This window comes from Dendrobates tinctorius, unplaced genomic scaffold (genome assembly GCF_039654945.1).
Source record: "Dendrobates tinctorius isolate UK_male_01 unplaced genomic scaffold, ASM3965494v1 ptg000038l, whole genome shotgun sequence".
NCBI lineage: Eukaryota > Metazoa > Chordata > Amphibia > Anura > Dendrobatidae > Dendrobates > Dendrobates tinctorius.
In genome coordinates this window covers 15,990,934-16,003,042 of record NW_027361706.1, presented here as the reverse complement: position 1 = coordinate 16,003,042, position 12,109 = coordinate 15,990,934, and the positions used below count along the sequence as shown (strand labels likewise).

Here is a 12,109-nt window from a genome sequence, read left to right as displayed (position 1 = left end):
TAGTTATCGGCGCACACAATGTTGATTTTTATTCTGCACAAGGGATTTGTCAAAGTCTTTGTATTTGGAATATTTAACCAAAGTACAACAACTGGGTGTACTCTTATTACCACCCTTTGGGTTTGTGATGCATTATAAACACAAATAACCTAGATCAACATATAAATGATACATACACAGTATAGATGCATGTTTGCTTTCAACAATATTCTTTTTATTTGGGGGATTTTTTAAACAATTTTTGGGAAGGGAATTATAATTATAGTCAATAATATGAGTGATTAAAATGTAACCGAATGATCAAAAACTCGTTCAATGAAACAAGTAAGAAGTTATATCCAAAGAAAGATCAAAAGAGAAAAAAAGGGTTAGTGCAAGAGGAAAAGGATGTGGAAGGAAAAGTTAGAAAAGGTAGAGGGAAGGGTAAGGAAAGAAAAGGGGAAAGGGGAAGGTTGGATCAAATAAACGGGAGAGTATGGACAGGGGAAAAGGTCATCCTTATTGAAACAATATTTTCAACAAAACAGTTTTCAATTTCCTTCGTTAAATATCTAAAAGAGGGCATTCCGAGTTAGGGAACAAAATAGGTTCCAAGATGACCAAGTGGAATAGTATTTTTTTTAAAGACCTTTCTTAGAGCGCAAGAATGGTCAAAAGAATTATGGGTAGACCTTCTTTGCATTATTTCTGGAATAAGAATACCAAGACAACCTGAAGTTAGCAATGTCTACATATATCACGATTTAATCCAAATAGAATCCATATAATATATATATATAAATAATTTGTATGTTATATTTTATCTTATCCGTGGTATATTTAGCAGCTAAAGAGAATGGTAGACCATTCGAGAAATAGTAAAAAACCGACAAAAAGAACTCGAAGTTGTGGCCAATATAAAAGGTAAAATGGAATAATAATAAACAAGATATGTTTCTACACAAAATACCTTTATTCAATATTGGTAACAAATAGTAACACTAAGCACGTGCTCTCTGTATAAAAATATATTGAAACAATATCTGTCTATATAGTAAAATATCCAAGACACAGCAGGCCTACGATATAATTTATAAAAAAAAATATATTTATATATATTATTGGTATATAACCTGAAAAAGCTCCTCTCTCATAAAACAATGGTGAACAAATTAAAAAATGGTGAAGAAAACATATGTATAAAATTATATATAGAAAACAGGATAATCAATAACATATGCGGGCCCTTTAAAATGAAGGTTCAGTGTGCAAAAGATTGCAAAATAACATAGGTGTATTCAATAGACAACAGGGCAATCAATGATAAATGTGGCCCCTTTAAAAAGAAAAAGTGCAAAGTGCAGAATTGCAATGTAACATTGGTGTAATCAATAAACCACAGGGCAATCAATAATATATGTGACTATTTTTAAAAAGAAAAAAGTGCAGAGTGCAAAATTGCAATGTAACATTGATGTGTTCCATATATATGAAGGTATGCAACCAAAAAGGGGGAAGCCAGGTGTAATGTGCCCAAGAGGTAGGGAGCAAGAGGGGTATATACCTTTTCATGGCCTGCCGGTCACAGAGAAGCACAGCCCCGACGCGCGTTTCGGAATAAATCCTTCGTGAGGGAATAGTGGAATAGTATTTTTTTTAAAGACTTATTTCTTAGAGCGCAAGAATGGTCAAAAGAATTATGGGTAGACATTCTTTGCATTATTTCTGGAATGTAAGGAACATCTATTGATTTCCACTTGGATGCTATAAGTTTTTTTTTGTTACAGCAAATACTGTAGATGGATTGTGAGATGTTTAGTTTTTGGAGGGAGTCTATTTGAATCAAGCAAGAACAAAACTAGTTGAGGAGAGATTTCAACTACAGAGTTGTTAATATTGCTCAATAAATTAGCTACTTCTTTCCACAGGTCGATTATTTTAGGACAGGACCGGAAAATGTGAAATATGTTAGCTTTTTGAGTACAGTTCCTCCAGCATAAGTCCAATTCGTACTCAAAAATCTTCTTTAATCTAACAGATATGTAGAACCAACGAGATAAGATTTTAAAATAATTCTCATGAATGTTAGCATTTACATTTCATTTGCATGTTATTTCAAATGCTTCTTTCCATGTCTCAGACGAAAAACATACATTCATATCTTCTTCCCATTTAACCATGTGTTTCAATAGTTATGTCACTATGATGATGCATATTTGTTTTCAAGCCAGCAAGTAGTTTTTACTTATGGCACCACTACAGTACATGGAAAAGGTGGTTCTAAAATCACAGGTCTGCAAAATTTGCATTTCTGACATTTTTTTTCAAATCCAATTACTGATTCTTATGTTTTCTTATGCCCTAATTTAAAAAAACATTTCTATTTTTAACCATCACTTATGGGTTTTGCATAAAACACGTGTGAAATTATGTACATGCGAGATGAGCAAGAAAAATCTCTATTACAGCCCAAAACAAACACAATATTACATATAAAAATGTATTGAACTTTCATTCTGCAACTTTATTGGAAATTAATTCTTGCTCCTTTTCCTTTTCTTTTCAAAGCTTCTCTTGGTACCTTTTCTCTTACAGAAGGCCTGCAGATCTTCTCTGTGAAGTATCAAGGAGTAGTCCCCCATCATGTTCACATTCCATCTATCTAGATGTCGTGATTCCATCTCTGATATTCTGATGAAATCTTTCTCCTTGCTCTTGGCTAACCGCACCAAGGTTTTCAGGAAAGTAGTCCAAATGAGAATGTAAAAAACGAAACTTCAAATTCAAGCAGTCAACTCAAGGCTTTGAAACGTTTCAACATGTTCTCCACAATGGACTTAAATTTTGGATCTTTGTTATTACCTAGAAACTTCTTCTCAAATTCTTTAAAAGAATCCCAAGCTCTTTGCTCAACAGCTTTCATTTTTGTTTCGAATACATCCTCCTTCATGAGTTTCCGATTATCGAGACCCAGAAAAATGCCTTACTTCAGTTTTGCTTCGGAAAGTCCCTGAAGCTTGGTACACAGGTACTTAAAAGTCTCTACTTTCGGTAGATGTTTCACAAACTGCTTCATCAGTCCAAGCTTAATGTGGAATGGTGGCAGGAGAACTTTATTGGGATCAACTAAGCTTTCCACAACTATGTTCGAGTAAAGTGTATCTTCAAGCTTCTCCAGAAGTGAAGAGATGGGTATTCCTGGGCCATGAGGCACAAGATAATTCACTGACAGGAGGTTCGAGTATATAAATTCTTTCTTATTTTTAAGGCTGAATTCCTCCTCGTTGCACGTACAAAAGTAGCAGTCATCACTATGATTTTGTGGGTCCCTCTGGATTATAGGCATGCCAAAACAAATGCTCTCTTTCTTCCATTTAGACCACTGTCGCAATTCTTCTACACATACAGCACACACTACATCTGTAGCCCACAACTTGTCCTGATCACCTAGTTTTACACCAAAGTATGCCCATAATTCACTTTTCAAATGAAGTCCATGGTGTTTCTACGTTGTTTCTTTACTACACAACAACTGCAAACATAGCAAAAGTTGTCTGGTGAATTATGACATCCTCTTGTAGCCATGTTTATCACGTTGTTCAAAACAGAAGCTTAATCCACCACAACCACTAAATATTGATGGGAACCAAGGTAAGCACACCACCACACTCTTATTAACTCTCTCTAAAAGAAAATCTGCCTTTGTTCCCCATATCAACCAATCACAGTACAGCTTTCAGTTCTAAAACTACTGATATAAAATGAAAGTTGTGCTCTCATTGGTTGATATGGACACCACCAGACTTTTATTACCTGTATCTAAAAAAAAAACTGTCTTCACTACCAATAACAACCAATCACAGTGCAGCATTCATTTCTTATACTGTGAAGGTAAAATGAAAGATATGCTATGATTGGATGCTGTGGACACTACCACACTCTTTGGAAGATTGGTCAAGAAAATCTTCTATGCCCACAGCAGCCAATCACAGCACAGTGTCAATTAATTTCTAACCAATCTAATGACACCAAAATCATCCACCAAAAGTCATGCAAAGGGGTCAAAGTATGGTGCAACGAAAAGTAACAGAGTCAATGTTTGTGAAAAAACTATACTTGATGGAATTTTTCAATTTTTTTTACTGAGTTGAATGATCAAAAGTGTATAATAATCACCTCTTACTTTTCAAACAATTTTATGCTTGCAGACCTGTGTCATTAGGATGATGTATCTCACACTACAGGCATTTAGCTGATGTGACACCATTGACCAATAAATGAATAGAATAACTAAAGCATCACGCTATTCTTGGAAAAATTGAATTGTACATTGAGATGTGTCCTTCCTTACTTTTTTCGTGGCTTGAAATGTTTGCAAAAATATGATTTTATAATTCTCTATTGGGAGATTTTTATGCTGTAGGTGTCTACATATGGCAACCCAGTTGGGATTGCAGCCTGTTAGGGGGCTTTTCGATCACGTCAAGATTTATTAATTTTTCTTGTGGCATTTTTAGTAAATGGGATTGGTAGAGCCACATAATCTACATTTCTTATAATTTACAATTCCTGACATCTCAGAAAGGAAAGACAGTGCAGGTGCAAAGGGAAAGGTGCACATTTAGCAGAAATAATGGCAATTTCACTTAGTGTCCATAGAGAAGGCTGGTAGTGCAATAAGAGACTGCGCTTAGGATATGACTCATGGTATTAGTCCACTATGCTACATATTAAGACTATTGAGCCCAATGGTCTTAATATCATCAATGATGTTTTTTATTGATTTTATTTTGATCCTGTGCTTTAATATCTTATACTTTCAATTCCTTTATATCATCATCTTTGTTTTTTAAAGAAAACATTTTTTTATGCATTTTTTTTACCCATGAATTTTTTCTTTTCTTTTTTCTTTTAAATTTAAAAAAAAATTTTATTTTTTTTTCATTTTTTTTTACTAAGTCTTAACAATAAATTTTTAACCATTTTTATATCACCTATTCCAGAGAGTTTCTTCTTGTTGTTCTTCTCTTTTCTCCACCTAGAAAAAAGATATTTGAGACTATTTTCAGCTATTTACACATGATTTTAACCATTTTCTCCTTACTTTCCAGTTTCGCATGTAGCATAGTGGACAATTACCATGAGTTATATCCTCTGAGGCGAGTTATATCCTCTGAGGCAAGTTCTAATCCACCCCAGGACTTGAGAGCCATTTTTTAATCTTTTACCTCGTGATCCCCCCCGTGTCTTTTTATTTTTTAATCACGTTTTTTATACCAACACTCTTTTTATGGCATTTTAAACATCGTTTTTAATATGGTTGTAATAAAGTTTTATTGTTTTGTATGATTCATGTATATGTATCCATGCTGACGTGTCACCCCACTATTCTTGGCGCCTCCCCCCCTTTTTTTTATAAATATATACCCCTGCAAAGATCTTCTGTAACATGCCCTGATGAAGTGAGCTAGGACTGGCTCAGGAAACGCGCTGGCAATAAAGATATCTTGAATTCTACCACAGCAGCACAGTCTCTTATTGCACTACCAGCCTTCTCTTTGTACCAAGTCCTTGGACCTCGTGAAGACTGCTGTAGCTGTTTTATGCGATTATAGGTGTTGTGACTCTCACAACCCTATCAGGTGAGCCTAACACTTGCTGTGCACTCATCTACTTTCCATACAGACCTACGCATTGGAAGCGCCCTGTCTCCCCCTTTTCTTTTCACTTAGTGCCCATGACACATTAGTAATGAAAATTTATAACAAATGGCAAAGGAACAAGAAGAGACCTTTCAACCAAAATCAGAACAAGAGGCGGGTTCACTTTTAATTTTTTGGGTGTCGGAAAATTTTTCCACAAATTTAATTTGAGCGAATGTTAGAGTCGGCATGTATGTACAAATAAAGCTTTTTTTTGATAATGTTTTAGTGTTTGGCATGTGTTGGATGGACTGGATAGATTATTAAGTTGCATTGGGAATGACCACGCTGTCTTAGACTAGTTTCATACTAGCGTATGGCCGACAGAGGCAGGGCAGAATGGAGGAGGCACAGTTGGGGCGGAGCTTCACGGAGAAAGCACGCAGCCCTCCGCACCTCGGCCATACACTAGTGTGAAACTAGCCTTAGTCTCTACTGAACTACTTATAAAAAAAGTGATGGTATGAGAAAATTTAGGGAAATTTTGTAAAGATCTTTTTTATTATACAGTTTTTAAGTTTATTTTATTGATATATACTGTAGATGAATCACTTCTATCAAATGTTCACCATTGGCTCTCCAGGACGTGACTTTGAAACTGGGCAGTTCCATTTCCTTCATGTCCTACTTGAAAAATATTGCTGGAGAGGTAAATGATCTGGTAGTTTGTAAGGAGAAATCCATGGATCCCTTGCATGGTAAACGTCTCTAAAGTCTTTAAGGTACCAGATGTAGACTTTCTGACAAATTCTATTAGCGTTTTAGATGTCTTTCTGATGTTTTAGTGCTAATTGAGATATTCATGATGAAAGATTCATTCTCTGAGCCTTGATTAATCACCTTAATTAAGTCTACATGCAATTTATACTAATTTTGCTCTCTGATGGTTTTATGAACAACTATACAATGATATATCATGTTATGAAAAAGGACAAATCAGAAATCACCCTTTTGTTTAATTTACTAATTTTCTTTTACCATTTTTATAAAATACTTTTTATTAAAAAAAAAAAACACTAGTTTTTTTTCTGTTACTTAATGTTGCAGGAATTAAACATTTTTTTGGATATGTCATGTTTTTTCTTTTTTATGTGTAAATAAGTAATAGTTTATTAAAGAAACAATTCCATTAGTAGGAAAAGTTCAAAGAATAGTAACACAGCTGAATAACTTGACTTTTACATCCCGACTGGGTCATATCCAACTGTTCTTCAAAATCTTCCAAAAAGCAGAAGTTTTTTTTTTTAAATCTTCATGTGGTTTTTTCAGCTGTCTTAATGTTATTTGGTAATCCACATCCTCCAGATGTTGACCCCCTACTATATGGTCGCTCAGAATGCGGCACAATAGGAGCTAGATGCTGACTGATTAGTTTACTAGTAAAAAAAACCTAATGATTACTCAGCTCGTTCTTAGTAATTGTAATATCTTTGTATTTCTTTGCAGTTTTTCCTAAGAGATAGATGGCAATTAAGTCTAAGTTTAAGGAATCATAGAGATTTACATAATATAAATTTTTAATTTGATACTTCCATATATGCAAATAACATTTACGCAAATTTCAGTTATACAATTTTCTTTCTTATTTTCAAGATCCCCGCCTAAGGTACATGAATGTAAATCCTAATTTTTTATCTTCGAGAAGATGAAAATCTGTCTTATTAATTTGATGATCACACAGATTATTTGTCTTGGTCATCTGTTGTGAATTGATGTTTCCTAAAACAGCACTCCAATCACCATTTTTATCCTCTTAATATATTGCAGTTATCATATTATGTAGCACCGTGTACTTACAATTGCTCATTTTGCCTTTCTACCCAGATAATTCTTCTCTTTTCCATTGGTTTATGTCATCACATGATTAAAACTGATTATCTAAATCCTAAGCTCTATGTAGAAATAGGAGGTCTCTTTTCCCTGCCTGAGTTATCACTGCAAAAGTCCCTGGTAGGGGGAGGAGAGGAGCAGTTGCATCAGAGGATAAAGAGAGGAATGACTCATGCAGGGAAAATTGACCTCCTGTTTCTACATAGAGTTTAGTAGCATTCAGATAGTCAGTTTTCAATTACGTGATGTCATAGGCTGGAAAAGAGAAGAGTTAACTGGGTAGAAAGGCAAAATGAGAAATTGTAAGTAAACAGGGCCATAAAGTATGATAGCTGCAATATACAGTTGTGCTCAAAAGTTTACATACCCTGGCAGAATGTTTGCTTTCTCTGTCTTTTTTTGCAGCGATATTATGGATATTCTTTGCATCTCGAACAATTTTCCTGGCAGTTGTGGACAACATTTTGGTTGGTCTACCTGACCATGGTTTTGTTTTTACAGAGCCCCTGATTTTCCATTTGTTAATCACAGTTTGAACGCTGCTGACTGACATTATCAATTCATTGGATATCTTTTTGCATCTCTTTCCTGTTTTATACAACTACCTTTTCCCGTAGATCTGTTGACAATTCTTTTGCTTTCCCCATGACTCACAATCCAGAAACGTCAGTGGCTGGATGAAAGATGCAAGAGTCTGTCTGGGTCCCAGAAACTCACTCAGCTTTTATGCGCACACACTGATTACAAGCAAACATGTCACAGGTGAGGATGTTACCTTTAGTAGCCAGGTCAAACCCATTTATGTCAACTTCTGTGCATGTTGTCAGGCCAATATCTCCAGGGTATGTGAATTTTTGATCAGGGTCATTTGGATGTTTTGGGTCATCATTATGATTTAAAAAGAGAAAATATAGCAGTTTGACAATAAATTGGTTTCACCCAACCACTAATCATGAGTGGAGAAAAGGTTTTGGTGCTATCGTTCATATTCTCTGACAAAAGGCCAAGAAAGCACAAATTCTGCTGGGGTATGTAAACTTTTGAGCACAACTATATATACAATAAGATACAATACTCTTTATTGATCCCGAGGTAAATTGCAGTATCATAGCAGCACAACATAAGCAAACACATGAAATTACTTAATTAATAAAAACAAAATTGTAGAATTAACACAAGAATGTCATACATTACAATTATTCCTGACAGGTTATACACAGGTCATACCCAATTATCTACAGGTTATATAAGAGTATAAATACTTTGATGGCAGTGCTTATTAAATTGCTACTTTAGAACAATTTTAAAACAATTAATTTCTTGCTTTTGCAAGTTTTGGGAGATCCCCGCCCCTCTCTTGTGAGCCATGCACATAAAAAGCCATCTTGCACAGTGTATCCACATCAAGCATTATCATTCTGAATCCTACTCATATGAGTACTGTTCACATGATCAGGTTTTAAATACATTGGATAGGACTGCTCTAAGATGGGTATACCTTGACATTGGTGGAGTGGCTTAGCAATTAGCATACATTTTTTGAAAAAAATGTATCAACTAAATATCCTGTTTTTGTTATCATTTTTTTACTAGCACTTGCTGTTTACTGTTATACATATATTTTTTGCAACCGAGTATTTTTACACGTTTGTTATACTGTTTTTTCTGTGTTTCAGTCTTTGGGTGGTGTGAACACTGTCCTACCGACTTGTTTACTTTTGTGCATGGCTCATGTGTTTGTAATCTATTAGTTTCATGCTTTTGCAAGTTTTGGGAGATCCCCGCCCCTCTCTTTTGAGCCATGCACATAAAAAAATGTCTTGCACAGCGTATCCCCATCAGGCATTAACTTTCTGAATCCTGCTCATATAGGTACTGCTCACATGATCAGGTTTTAAATACATTGGATAGGACTGCTCTAAGATGGGTATACCTTGACGTTGGTGGCGTGGGTTAGCATACATTTTTTGCAAAAAACGTATCAACTAAATACCCTGTTTTTGTTATCATTTCTTTACTAACACTTGCTGTTTACTGTTATACATATATTTTTTACAACATAATATTTTTACACGTTTGCTAGGCTACTTTCACACTTGCGTTTTTTTGCGCTGCGCTGCGTGCGCAGTGAAAACGCGCATAAAAAATGCATCATGCATTTTTTATGCGTTTTCTTGCTTTTTTGCGCATGGATTTAAAAAAAAAATGCATGCGTTTTTAAATGTAACAGGATGCATTTTGTGTGTCCGGGCACACACTACAAAAAAACGCATGCGCATACAAACGCGTACAAACGCATGACAATGCGCACCCATGTTAAGTATAGGAAAAAAAGCATGCGCATTTATGCGCAAAAACGCAGCGCAAAAACGCAGCACAAAAAAACGCAAGTGTGAAACCAGCCTTATACTGTGTTTTTTCTGTGCTTCAGTCTTTGGGTGGTGTGAACACTGTCCTACTGACTTGTTCACTTTTGTGCATGGCTCATATGTTCGTAAGGTACAATTATTTAGTATAAATTAAAATGCTTAACATTTATTTTATTTGTTTTTGCTGAATTATTGCTTGCAAAGAAAACTTTGCTATTTATGTTAAAAGTATAGTTGAGATTTAAAAACTTTTTAAAGCCCAATATTCCTCAGATATATTACAGAAAAATGCCCCAAAGGCTATGATTGTGCACTATTTTTAAGGTATGACCACAATCACAGCTGTCTTAAATTCATATTTTAAAGAGAATTTGTAGTGGACTTGACGCATATTTATTTCTTTCTAATGCAGAAATATAGCAACATATAGTCTTACCCTTGACAATACAACATAAGAAAAGTAAGATTCCTTAGAGACAAAGTGTGTACTAACTGCGCTGCTTGTATTCAGAGCCAGCTCCGGGTTTATTCGGGCCCTTGGGCAACAGAATCCCAGTGGACCCCTTTTTGCTTTCAATTCCTCTTTCTCCTTTTACAGTAGATACAATTTTTTTCTTTTTTTTTGTAATAGAGTTATAGCAGCATGATAGCCATCAGACATTAAGGCTATGTGCACACGGTGCATTTTTGATGCACTTTCACAGCATTTTTTTTGCAAGAAAACGGGCCAAAAATGCTATGGAAGCCTCATGCAAACTAATTCAATCACCATCATGAAGTATTTTGCACACGATCAGCAAATTTCCTTGGAGTATTTGTTAGGTGCTGGGATTCTCCCGCTGCACAGGCTAGATCCCAAGCCTTGTCTGGTACAGCAGTCTCCCATTCATGCTCAGCCACTGGGATGACTGCTCAGCAGACTCCAGACCCAGAACCTTGCCCAAGATCATGCTGCATGTGTAGTTGCTGCTGGCTCTCCAGCTAAAACTATGGTGACTACTGGTATACACGTGTAGCATTGTGCTCTGGAGACTAAGTCTGGATTTCACCCTACTAAGCATGTCCATGATGTGGCACCTTATCATTGGTGATCGGACGTCAGCTGCTCTGGTGAGGTCGCAACTTCTGATTAGTCCACAGGCAAGGTCCTGTCTGTCTGGACTTGAGCTAATGGTATAAAAGGCTCTCAATGGTTCATGCCTGTGCACTAGTATCATGCTTATTTGCTGTGTGTGTGTAGGTGGGACAGCTACCACCCTGTGTGCATGTGTGCCGCTAATAGCACTGCGAGTGTGTTTCTAAGACAGGCAGTGTAGGGTGGGAATTCCCGCTTGAACTTAGCGGTTGCATCAGGTGTCCTCAGGTGTGGGCTCAAAAGCTACCGTGTGTCAGTGCAGAATCAATCACCAGCGTAGTGGGGGGTGAGTTATAGGGACCCCACTAGCGTCAATCCCTTTATGGTCATGTGACATTTAACAGGGCATAGTTTAGTGTGCTCTCAGTTTCTGCACTGCTCTGTGGAGTAACAGAGTAAGGCAGTTTGCACTCTATTCACATCGAGTGAAGTTAGTTCGGTGTTTTTACAGTGCTTACTCGCAGCTACGCTCCGCCATTGTCCTCTAGCTGTGGCTTTGTCATCACCGCACAGTGGACCCAGGGTTGCGAACGCACATTATTATAATTTACATTTGGTGCGTTCTGCAAACCCTAACAGTATTTGCCGTGCGTTTTTTTCTGAAGCATGTCAATTCTTTGAACAGATTGGTAGCATTTTCCACACATTGACTTCAATTGAGTCAGTCAAATCCGCAGCAAAAGCACAGGTATAAAAGTGTTTGCGGATTTGCTGGTGATTTTCTGAGTTTTTGTTCACGTTTTTACCGGCTTCCTAAGGTGTTTTCAAATCTGTCATCTGTGTAATAGCATGGGAACCCCTGGTGCGATGCTTCTAATCGGAGGTAATGCTACCACCTGTAAGACCGTCGATCAGAGCGCTGCAAAGTCATGCTGTCAGATGTCAACATGACCCTGCAGCTGTGACTGACCCACATCGGTGACCCATGGTAAAAAGCTTACCGAAGGCCAGCAGGCATGGGCTGATGAGACTAGTCCTCCCATAAACCTATGTCTGCTGTCACTGAAAACAGTGATGGCAGGAGTCACTGATGGGAGAAGTAGTCGCTGATAGGAGTCAGTAGTAGTGTGCTCCCATTCAAAAAAAATGTAAAA

General features: G+C 36.6%; 1 protein-coding gene across 2 annotated transcripts in view; it reads right to left on the bottom strand.

Annotated features, from left to right (window-relative positions):
* Positions 1–12,109, bottom strand: part of SLC6A1 (solute carrier family 6 member 1) — a 245,090-nt gene that overhangs the window by 150,580 nt on the left and 82,401 nt on the right. Inside the window, exon 2 of one of the 2 annotated variants that reach the window (XM_073574237.1) lies at positions 4,974–5,017. The exons of the other annotated variant lie outside the window; for it this stretch is intronic. The gene's annotated coding sequence lies outside the window, so the exon portion shown is untranslated. The remainder of the gene's footprint in view (positions 1–4,973; positions 5,018–12,109) is intronic. 2 annotated transcript variants of the gene reach the window in all.